General features: G+C 42.8%; 1 long non-coding RNA gene across 2 annotated transcripts in view; it reads right to left on the bottom strand.

Moving 5' to 3' along the window:
* The window catches only part of LOC110148732 (uncharacterized), a 238,908-nt gene that overhangs the window by 39,132 nt on the left and 187,565 nt on the right, over nucleotides 1-12,211 (bottom strand). For both annotated transcript variants that reach the window (XR_011492692.1, XR_002317249.2), the window contains one exon: nucleotides 2,048-2,115. This is a non-coding gene — a long non-coding RNA (uncharacterized lncRNA). The remainder of the gene's footprint in view (nucleotides 1-2,047; nucleotides 2,116-12,211) is intronic.

Genomic DNA, 12,211 nt, shown 5'->3' with positions numbered 1-12,211 from the left:
CTGAGTAACTGCTCTATCACTTACCTCTCCTCCCATTTATCATGTAAATTGAATCCTTACTATAGGGAGGGTAGTATCATTCCTGTTTTGTTCCTCAGAAACAGAGCCTCAGAGAGTGTATACGGCTCTCCAAAGTGTCATGAATTGAACTGTGTCCCCCTAAAGTCCTAACCCCCAGGATCTGTGAATGTAACCTTGTATGGCAAAAGGGTCTCTGCAGATGCTCAAGTTTGGATGAGGTCAATAGGGCTGGTATCCCTATGCAAAGGTGAATGGGGGCTTTCCTGGTGACTCAGTGGTAAAGAATCTGCCTGCCAATGCAGGAGTCATGGGTTCAATCCCTGGTCTGGGAAGATCCCACGTGCCATGGAGCAAATAAGCTGGTGTGCCACAACTCCTGAGACTGTCATACACTGCACAATGAAACCCACGCACCCTAAAGCCATGCTGCCCAACAAGAGACGCCACTGCAATGAGAAGCCCATGTACCGCAACTAGAGAGTAGCCCTTGATTGCTGCAGCTAGAGAAAAGCGTGCTCAGCAACGAAGACCCAGCACAGCCAAAAATAAATAAACAAATAAGCTTATTTTTTTAAATGGGGAGTTTGGAGTGGAGAGGAGACCATACGAAGACATGGGGCGAAGACAGCCATGATTGCCGGGAAGCCACCAGAAGCTGGGAGAGAGGGTTCAGCAGATTCTTCCCTTATAGTTCCAGAAAGAACCAATCCTACTGACCCTTGGCCTCGGAATTCTAGCCTCCAGAACTGTGAGATGATAGATTTATGTAGTTCATGCCACCCAGCTGTGGTAGTTTGTCATGGCAGCCCCAAGAAATGCATACCCCAGTCACACAGCCAGTTACTGACATAGGTGGGTGTGTATCAGGCCATGTCTGTGCCAGTTGCTACACAGCTTAGGCTGCATGCTAGCACCTTCACCAGGAGGAAATATACAGTGCCTACACTTGCTCAACTGGGCTTGAATCTTCTGTGGTTGGTACACTGGGGTGCTTGTGGGAAGAGGCGAAGGGAGAATTTATTATGTATCTAGTGTCTTCTATATATTTTAGCTTAAGAAATCTAAAAACCTGTAATTTGATAATTTATATGAGTTCAGTTCAGTTCCGTTCAGTTGTTCACTCATGTCTGACTCTTTGCAACCCCATGGACTGCACAACGCCAGACTTCCCTGTCCATCGCCAACTCCCAGAGCTTTCTTAAAGGCATGTCCATCGAGTCAGCAATGCCATCCAACCATCTCATCCTCTGTCGTCCCCTTCTCCTCCTGCCTTCAGTCTTTCCCAGCATCAGGGTCTTTTTCAATGAGTCAGTTCCTCACATCAGGTGGCCAAAGTACTGGAGTTTCAGCTTCAGCACCAGTCCTTCCAATGAATATTCAGGACTGATCTCCTTTAGGATGGACTGGTTGAATCTCCTTGCAGTCTAAGGGACTCTCAGGAGTCTTCTCCAACACCCCAGTTCAAAAGCATCAATTTATATAAAGGATGTCAAAATACTTATATCCTTTAACCTATCTCTAGAAATCTGTTCAAATAAATAGTAATAGAGAGACACTTTTATGTAGGACTATTTATCACAGTACCATTTATGTAACAGGTAGCAATGCCCCATATCTCTTAAGTATGAAATGTCATATTTATTTTTCAAAGTGAAATTAAATTTGGTTGAAACCAGTATTAACCAAGCATAATGAGACGAGTTCTCAGTTTGCCCACCTCAAACTGGGTTTGAGGACCTTGGCAGAGCCTCATCAGTCCCACAGTCAGTCATGCAGCAGGCCCACTCTGAGGTAACCCAGAGCACCAGGCTCAGATGGGACCAGAGCTCCACGAGGGCTCCAACCCATATTTCTCTTCAGCCCTGGGGAACCACTAACTAGGGAGAAGCCAGTCTTTAACCTCTGTAGCTCTCAGCCTTCATCTCTCCCCTTGAACAATGTAGCCTGCAGGTATTCAGGACTTCCATCCTTGCAACACACAGTCTTTACCTTCCATTCAGGAGCAAAGAGAAAACTTTAGACATACCGTGTCCCTGTTTGTTTCTCTGTCTCTTTCTCTTGGAGGCAATGAAGCTTAGCAGATGTTTCATTTTTCTTTCATGTGACAAAAAATGAAATAAAAAGCACAGTTACAAAATAAGAAGACAACACTTAATTTTTAAGTAACACATCTCTAACACCTATAATTGTTGTTGTTCAGTCGCTCATTCATGTCCAACTCTTTGTGACCCAATGGACTGCAGCACGCCAGGCTTCCCTGTCCTTCTCTATCTCCCAGAGTTTGCTCAAACTCATGTCCAATGAGTTGGTGATGCCATACAACCATCTCATTATCTGTTGCCCTCTTCTCCTTCTGATCTCAATCTTTCCCAGTATCAGGGTCTTTTCCAATGAGCTGGCTCTCTGCATTAGGTAGCCAAAGGGCTGGAGCTTCAGCATCAGTCTTTTCAATAAATTTTCAGGGTTAATTTCCTTTGACTGGTTTGATCTCCTAGCCATCCAAGGGACTCTCAAGAGTCCTCTCCAGCACCACAGTTTGAAAGCATCAGTTCTTCGGTGCTCAGCCTTCTTTATGGTCCACTCTCACATCCATACATCACTACCAGAAAAACCATACTTTGACTGTACTGACATATAATGGCAACATGATAATGGAAACACCTAAATGCCCAATAATACAGACTGGTTAATATCAATTATGATTATATTCTTTGTAGCCAAAGATGGAGAAGCTCTATACAGTCAGCAAAAAAAAAAAAAAAAAAGACTGGGAGCTGACTGTGACTCAGATAATGAACTCCTTATTGCAAAATTCAGCCTTAAAATGAAGAAAGTAAGGAAAATCACTAGGCCATTCAGATATGACCTAAATAAAATCCCTTATGATTATCCAATGGAAGTGATAAATAGATTCAAGGGATTAGATCTGATAGAGTGCCTGAAGAACTACGGACAGAGGTTTGTAACATTGTACAGGAAGCAGTGATCAAAACCATCCCCGAGAAAAAGAAACTCAAAAAGGCAAAATGGTTGTCTGAGGAGGGCTTACAAATAGAAGAGTAAAAAAAGAGAAGCAAAAGGCAAAGCAGAAAAAGAAAGATATACCTATCTGAATGCAGAGTTCCAAAGAATAGCAAGGAGGATAAGAAAGCCTTTTAAAGTGAACAATGCAAAGAAATAGAAGAAAACAATAGAATGGGAAAGACTAGAGATCTCTACAAGAAAATTTGAGATACCAAGGGAACATTTCATGCAAAGATGGGCACAATAAGGGACAGAAATTATATGTACCTAACAGAAGAAGAAGATATTAAGAAAAATACAAAGAAAAGCTATACAAAAAAGATCTTAATGACCCAGATAACCATGTTGGTTATCACGCACCTAGAGCCAGACATCCTGGAGTGTGAAGTCAAGTGGGCCTTACGGAGCATCACTATGAACAAAACTAGCAGAGGTGATGGAGTTCTAGCTGAGCTATTTTAGATCCTAAAAGATGATGCTGTGAAAGTTCTGCACTCAATAAGCCAGCAAATTTGGAAAACTCAGCAATGGCCACAGGATTGGAAAAGGTCAGTTTTCATTCCAATCCCAAAGAAGGGCAATGTGAAATAATGTTCAAACTACTACACAACTGCACTCATTTCACATGCTAGCAAAGTAATGCTCAAAATTCTCCAAGCTAGACTTCAACAGTGTATAGAACTTCCAGATGCACAAGCTGGATTTAGAAAAGGCAGAAAAACCAGAGATCAAATGACAAACATCTGTTGGATCACAGAAAAAGCAAGAGAATTCCAGAGAAACATCTACTTCTGCTTCATTGACTACCTTAAAGCCTTTGACTGTGTACATCACAATGAACTGTGCAAAATTCTTCAAGAGACGTGACTACCAGACCACCTTACCTGCCTCCTGAGAAACCTGTATGCAGGTCAAGAAGCAACAGTTAGAATCGGACATGGAACAATGGATTGGTTCCAAATTGGGAAAGGAGTATGTCAAAGCTGTATATTGTCACCCTGCTTATTTAACTTATATACAGAGTACATCATACAAATTGCTGGGTTAGATGAAGCACAATTGGAATCAAGATTGTGGGGAGAAATATCAATAACCTCAGATATGCAGATGACACCACCCTTATGGAAGAAAGGGAAGAGGAATTAAAGAGCCTCTTGATGAAGGTGAAAGAGGAGAGTGAAAAAGCTGGCTTAAACTCAACATTCAAAAAACTAAGATCATGGCATTTGATCCCATCCCTTCATGGCAAATAGATGGGGAAAAATGGAAAACAGTGACAGATTTTATTTTCTTGGGCTCCAAAATCACTGTGGACAGTGACTGAAGCCATGAAATTAAAAGACATTTGCTCCTTGGAAGAAAAGCTATGACAAACCTAGACAGCATATTAGAAAGCAGATATTAGTATGGTGAAAAAGGTCCATATATGGTTTTTCCAGTATTCATGTACAGATGTGAGACCTGAACAATAAAAATGTGTGAGGGATGAAGAATTGATGCCTTTGAACTGTGGTGTTGGAGAAGACTCTTGAGAATTGCTTGGACTGCAAGGAGATCAAACCAGTCAATCCTAAAGGAAATCAGTACTGAATATTCAATGGAAGGACTGATACTGAAGCTGAAGCTCCAATACTTTGGCCACCTGATGTGAAGAACTGACTCACTGGAAAAGACCCTGATGCTGGGAAAGATTGAAGGCAGGAGGAGAAGGGTCAACAGGGGATGAGATGGTTGGATGGCATGTCCAACACAATGGACTTGAGTTTGAGCAAACTCTGAGAATTGGTGAAGCACAGGGAAGTCTGGCATGGTGTAGTCCATGGAGTCACGAAGAGTCAGACAGGACTGAATGACTGAACAACAACAAATGATCTGTACACGTCTTAGATGAAAACATGAAAATTTTAGTTAACAATAATAGGAAAAAAAGGTTTAAGTTGTAATGCGAATGAAAAAGAATATTTGGTCATTTTTCTATTGCAACATGGAAAATTACTACAAATGTAGGCACTTATTATTTCGTGGTTCTGTAGATTTGGGGTCTCATGACCAAAATGAATGTGTTGGCCTGGCTGAGTCCTCATCTGGATTTGGGGTCTTCTTTTAAACTCATTCAACTATTTTGAGAATATAGTTCTTTGTGGTTCTAGGACCAAGGTCCCTGTCTCTTTATTGGATATCAGTGAGAACTGCTCTTAACTTCTGAAACCTTCCAGAATTACTTGCCCTGTGGGCCTCTGTATCTTCAAGGCCACCAAGAGAGAACCTCTTTCACTTTAAATCCCTCTCATGCTTCATATCTCTGTGTCCAGGAAAAGTCCAGTCTCTTTTAAGGTTCACCTGATTGGGTCGGACCCACCTGGGATAATCTCCTTTTCTTAAAGCCCATTGTAATATAACCCAGTCATGGGAGTGATATCTATTTCCCATTTGCAGGTCACTTCTGCCCATGCTCCAGGAGGAGGAGATAAATCAAGGGTGTCGGGCATTGGGGAATTATCTTAGAATTCTGTCTAACATGGATATTAACAGTATGCACAGTCACATCTCAGCCATGCAACATTTACATGCTCAAAAAAATAATCGTGTGATATAAACCTCAGTGTTAATAAGATCTTTCTGTGAGGCTGGATTATGGATGCTTTTATTTTTTTCTTTATACTTTTCTGTATTTTCCAAGCATTTTATAATGACACATTAGTTTTATAATCAGAGAAAACCACCACATTTTTTAAGATAAAGAACAATCTAACCTTAAACTAAGATAGTAATGTATGAGTATGTGTGGCAAAGTGTCTGTGTGTAGCTGAGTGATTTTCTTATTCATTTATTCTTCCATTTGTTCACTAACCAACAGATGAAAGTGCAGGCAGATTGCATTTTCCTATAGAAGTGTGTGGTCATGGGGACCCGGCATCCAGAATCTCCCTGGAATAGTTTCATACTTATCAGCAAAAAGATTCCAAAAGGCAAGTGGCATTTATCTTCATAATTATCTTGGGAAAAAATATGGAAGGCAAGTTACTCCAACTGTTGAGAAATACTTTGCAATGTCTATTTTCCCACCATTATCCCAACAGCTTGATAATTTTTAGGTTTTGAAATTTCCCATTGTCTTTGTTAGCAGAAAATACCAGCTTCTCATAAATAATCGAAATGAAGCAACAGAACTTTTGGCTCAAAATCACTTTTCAGCCTGATATGTCAGAAGGAGCCCGATGCCAAAATTCTCTCTCAAAACAGAAGTGTGGCCCTGAGAGACCCAGTAACACAAATGAACCAGAAACCCTTATGGTGGGAACTCCCTCCACTAACATTAGAAAAAGGAATTGCTTAAGGAGGCTAATTTCAGCATGTGGCAACACCATTAGGGGCACACTTGCTGGCTATCTTGGGGTACTGTGTGCAGGTAACAAGTCTAGGGCTCAAATCTGAGACGAAGAATGTGAAATAAAATTGTTGCTGTTCAGTCGCTCAGTCGTGTCCAACTCTCTGCGACCCCATAAACTGCAGCATGCCGGGCTTCCTAGTCCTTCACCATCTCCTGGAGTTTGCTCAGACTCCTGTCCATTGAGTCAATGATGTCATCCAACCATTGCATCCTCTGTCACCCCCTTCTCCTTCAATTAATGAGGTTGTGCAAAAAAACAGGTAAGGCCACCTGGACAAGAGGATAGTGGCCTGACCTGCCTTTGAGTCTCTCTTACCTCCCTTATCACTGCCATGCCTCTCTTCAACATACCACTCGCTCAGCATCGGTGAAGATCGTTAGGGTGTTGATTTTCATGTGGATACTCCCAGGGGTGTTTGCATTGTAATCACAGGATAGAAAATGAGCAAAAGCCCCAAGGACAGTAAAGAAAAGTCTGTTACTGTGGAAAGACAAATAAAGAGGTTACTTTGCTCAAGGGCTCTACCCCATTGAGTAGTTAACTCCAAAGTCATCTTCCACACAGTCTGAACGATTATTGCATGTTTTTTGTACAATATTGACCTGGCTCAGGAACAGGCCCCAAGAACTCCAGTTTGCCAGGTTTGGGAGGCTGGAGGAAGCTCTCTGAGCCACTTCTGAAGAAGGAGAAAGAACTCCTTTCTGAGATTGGGTATAGTCAGGCAAAGCTGAAATCATGTCAATTTTAATCCTTAAAAATTAATCAATTTTTCCTACATGTACTTAGTTGCTCAGTCATGTCAAACCCTTTGCCACCCTTTGGATTGTAGCCCACCTGGCTCCTCTGTCCATGGGATTTCTCAGGCAAGAATACTGGAGTGGGTTGCCATTTTCTCTTCCAGGGGATCTTCCTGACCCAGAGATTGAAAGTGTATCTCTTGTGTCTCCTGATTTTATTGCCTGCTGAACCACCTGGTAAGTCCTTTTTATATATACAAGCTTGCCAATTATTAAGCATAAAAAATAAACGGGTAATCATGAAACTGCTACCCAACTAATGTATCACCACCCACCCCATCTCCATGCTCTTCCTTCCACAGGCTCCTTTCCTTCCCACCTCTCTCTACACTTAGCAAGTAACCATCTGAATGTTGCTTTTATTATTTTTCAAAAAAACATTCCTTATTCCTATTTTTAATTAGAGCTTGACCATATATCCACTAACCACTTGCTATTTAGTTTTGCTTATGTTTTAAACTCTATATAAGTGCTATCACAATTATATATTATTTTCTAACTAGCTGTTCTTATTCAACATTATGTGTTTGTGATTCAACCATTTTTAGGCCCATAGCTTTGGTTCATTCATTTTCATTCCCTTATGTGAATATACTAGAATCAAATAATCTGTTCTCTTATTGATGAAGCAGCTTTACTTTTTAAAATGGTTTTAAACATGCTTTCACCATAGGATTTGGTGGTCTTTATTCAAATAGGGAAAAAGACAAGATGTGTTTAATAGATAGGACTGGTGATGTGGTAAAAGAAAGTAATAAAGAAATATTTTGAGGAAAAATCAGGTACTGGCCCCAACTCTTCCAAAACTTCCTTGTGCATATTATTTCTCCATCCTCAGAAATAGTTTCTACAAAATAAGGAGTTGGAAAAACTTCATGTTTCCCTCCGAGGCAACCCTTTAAATTCAATGAGGTTTTCATTCACTGAGCACATAGCACCTGTCACTTCCCCCCACTGCTGACTACATAGTTGAGAATAGAACAGATCTGGTCTTTGCCATCATAGAAGTTAGACTCAGAAGGAATGAGAAAAAAAAAAAAGAGAGAGAGAGAACAGCCCAAACTAAGCTGTTTTTAAACTTAAACACTATGGAAAGTATTGTACTGGGAACATACAGGATGATGATAGAGTTTTAGATGGGTCTACTTGAGATAGAATGGTTGGGAAAGGCCTCCCAGATGGTGCTACTTAAGCTTAAGAGGAACCAGTCATTCGCAATTAGGAGGAAGAAAATTCCACACTAGGAAAATTACATGCGCAGAAACTCCAAGTAATGCAACAACATCACACGTTCTAGAAGCCACAGGAGTGGTGTGAGAGGAAGCATGGCTTCCGGTGAGCCCTGGACACATCCGGGCGAGGTTTTGTGGGCTGCGGCAAGGGTTTTGGAATTTATCCTATTTGCAAACTAAAAGTGTAAACAGCTTGACCGTATCTGTGTGTGTGTGTTTGTCTTTTTAAATATTACTGTGACTAGTGTGAAAAAATGGGTGGGAAGGGGCAGCATTGGATAAAGGGGCCCTGGTGGGAGGAGACAGGGACTCAGACCGTAGCTGTGGCCATGGAGATGAGGGTGAGGGGAATGAACTGGCTTCTACTGTGGTCTGGAATCAAGAAAGGGGCACTGTTATAATTGGCGTTTAATGAGAAACACAATCAACATACGTGATTATAGGAAAGGGGAAATAATCAGATCCCAGAGCACCTCACTGGGGAAGAGAAAGTTCAGAAAAGAGTGGGCGGGACAGATAAGTACGTTGTAGTCTTCAGCACGGGGAGAGTAAGGATACTCTGTGTACCTCTTTCCCTCTCCGCCATCCGCCTGCCTCTCCTCCCCTCCCTCTCTTCTACTCCCTAGTTGTTTTAGGTGCAGCGCATCTTTAAATATCTGTGTGAAGGGTGCAGCAGACAAGCCTCCTCCCCAGGCTTCCAGCAGAGACAGGGCAGTCCGGTTGCTCCAGCACCCCACCTCCCACACCCCCGCACAACTAGGCCTGAGGCCGTATCCCCAGCATCCATTCTTCCCAATCCCTCTTCGTTATAAGTGCCTGAACAGTTCTATGTCAAAGCCCAAATCTTGGCCTAGGCTCTCTCCCTCATAATACACTGCTCATTTCAAGTACCTTAGAGGCTTCTAGCACATTTCCTAGAGCAAGGCCACAGTAGACGGCAAAGGCAGAGGATTCCTGAGCACTGATTGGCCGAAGCAAGAAGCATTCTGGATGCTGATTGGCTCCGCCATTCGCAGGAAGGAGTTTGTGATGCCCGCAAAAAGCAGATCCAAAAGAAAACAGGGAAAGGCGTAGGATTCGTGAGCACTGATTGGCGGAAGCTAGAAGCATTCTAGATGCTGATAGGCTCCATCATTCGTGGGCTGGAAGTTGTGGCACTCCTGAAAAACAGATCCAGTGCCCTGACCCCAGTAGGGTCCTGAGGGGGCAGGCCAACCAACCCTACTGAAACCCTGTGGAACTCTTTCCTGAGGGAGTTACGATTTTTTTTTTTTTAATTAAGTACCATAAAACATGACTGAATGGGGACTATCGGAGGCTGTTTAGTGTACTTTAAAATTCTTTAATTTGCTGTACCACAATAACTTGCACTTTAATAAAAAGCAATCTCTCGTCTTAATAGCCAGACAATAAAGAGTTATTTATAGGAGGCGGAGTGCTGGCCCAAGCCTTCCAGGTGTGCCCCAGATTTGAAGCAAGCACTCAGAGAGATCTGCGGGGACGGCGCTGCCTGATACAGCCCAAACAAGCCTTTCGCCTGTGCTGCCATTGCGCAGTGTCACGGCTCCGGGGCTGCGCTGGCCCCAGGCGCCCCGCCCTGCACAGCACGCTGGGCGCACTGATTTATTTCGGTATTACGTTTAATTGTTTCCTTCTTGTTGAAGCCTTAACATGCGATGCTTGTAAATCTGACCCGAATCCTCCATATGGCGCTCTGGTTTTCCATTTTCAAATGCATTCGCCCTGGAATAATGACTGTGGTATAACTCAATTTGAGTTCTGCTGCTGGGGACTTTATTACATAATGCTTTCTAATTGACCCTCATAGTTTAATAAGACAGAACATTTCACCAGAACATTGACAAAAGTTATTAATTTTCACTTCAGCAGAGACCCATGTCCCAATTAAATCCCCTGAGAATGCCTGGCTGACTGACTGACCTCATTATGGCTAATGCTTATTAGTCCTGCGGAGAGGATAGCATCACACACTGTTAAAATGCCTAAATGAGCACATACAACCGTCCAACGTGATTACAATTTACATACATGACTAATTTTACTCCCCTAATCCTTGTCTGGTGCAATGAATGTGGTGTGCTGCTGTCATACCACGAGATCAGCCATCGAGGATTTGGAAGGTGTCGTAAAAATGCCCTGCCAGTGTGCTAAGCTACACCCAGTTAAATTATATCTGCCTTTCTAGGAAACTATTTCAAGCGCGTGGGCGTTTTGAAATGGGGCGACTGACTAGCGCCCATTCCTTCTTTAATATGGAACAGCTAGTACCCATTTAGGTTTTTTTTTTCCAGCCAACTTAAAAGAAACAAGAAGAAGAAAAAAAAAAAAAAAACTATCACCAGCCACAGCAAACAATTATTCCAGCCTTCCTGCTTGGGTAGCTCATACTCCCTGAAGTGGGTTTTTCTTCCCTGAGTCTAGTTGTATTTGCCCATTTTCTCTGAGTTTTCCTTGGGAAGGAGCCGGTAGGCAGGAACTTGCACAGTCACCTGCCTTGTTTCCTCAGCTGTGTTGTGAGAGCATCGCAGCTGCCACTCTGGTTACCAGTGATGCTACTACATACTCAAACTAGTCCCCGCTTGAGGGAGCATCAGCTGGAAGGCCAGTTGGATGAAAAAATGCATATTTGCCCAGGCTGGTAAAATGAGACACTCAGAGGGGCAAGAAGATGAAAGTAAACCTTACAGTGTCTGGGGCTTCTGATTGTTTTTTGACCTTTCTTTTCCTGGTCTCTACAAGGTGTTTATCTTTCAGACAGTCCAACCATGGCTCAGCGTCTGCTTTTCTTGTGCATTTGTAGTCATTCCCCCTGGGCTGTGTGATTTGACACATGACAACAATCTAACAGCAGAGATCAAACTTCTCCTCAGACTCTTTGCAATGTGACAAGTAATGTGTATTGACACAGCAAAGTGCACTCTGGAAATATGAGTGGTTGGGCGGGCACCGGACCTTCTTGCTCAGCTAGAGATAGCTTAAATCATAGGCTTCAGTTGCCCACAGAGATAAAGCCAGAATTTAAATAACGATAACCAGCTGGAAGCTGCAATTCATTGAAATCATTTGTCTTTTTTTCTTTTGGTATTACCAATTGAAAGGAGGGATTTGGTGGGAAAAACAATAATACGGATAGCAAGAGCAAAAGACAAAGGCAAAAGAAATGAAACTAAACCTCCCCAGGGAATATCTGAACATGCTACACATTCTGCTCAGTCCCCATTCTGCAAGTGATCAGTAAGGACCTCCTTTGCGGCACTGCAAACAAGGCTCCCTGCCTTCAGGAAGCTGATGGTCCACGGGCTGTCAAAATTGTCATAACTGAAACACAGGTATACAGGGTGATCAATTCTACTGATGGTCAAGGCTTTGGGGAGCCAAAAGAAGGGGTATTAGCCCAGCTTTGGTGGTGTGGATGAGGGTTGGCTGGTCCAAGAAGGGCTTCCTAGAGAATGAATCATTTAAGTTGAGCCCCAAATGATAAGTGAACATTCCTAGGATATCAGGGAGGCAGGACTGGGCTCCAGGTAGAGAAAAATCAGGGGTTTTTTCCTCCTTCATCCTTTAAACAAGTGGGCATTTAGTCCCACTATGTGCTGCCTGCTGCTCAGGTTCTGTGTCTGCATCTGATGCTGAAGAGTAACTCCTGGTGGTGACCTGAGGTGTGGCAGCCTCTCCAGGGAGGTGAGGATTCACCAGGGAATCATGGATGAAAGGGGCTCAGTGC

Source organism: Odocoileus virginianus, chromosome 18, assembly GCF_023699985.2.
Source record: "Odocoileus virginianus isolate 20LAN1187 ecotype Illinois chromosome 18, Ovbor_1.2, whole genome shotgun sequence".
Classification (NCBI taxonomy): domain Eukaryota; kingdom Metazoa; phylum Chordata; class Mammalia; order Artiodactyla; family Cervidae; genus Odocoileus; species Odocoileus virginianus.
Note: the sequence above shows the minus strand (reverse complement) of the source record. Positions and strands in the feature narration are given on the sequence as shown.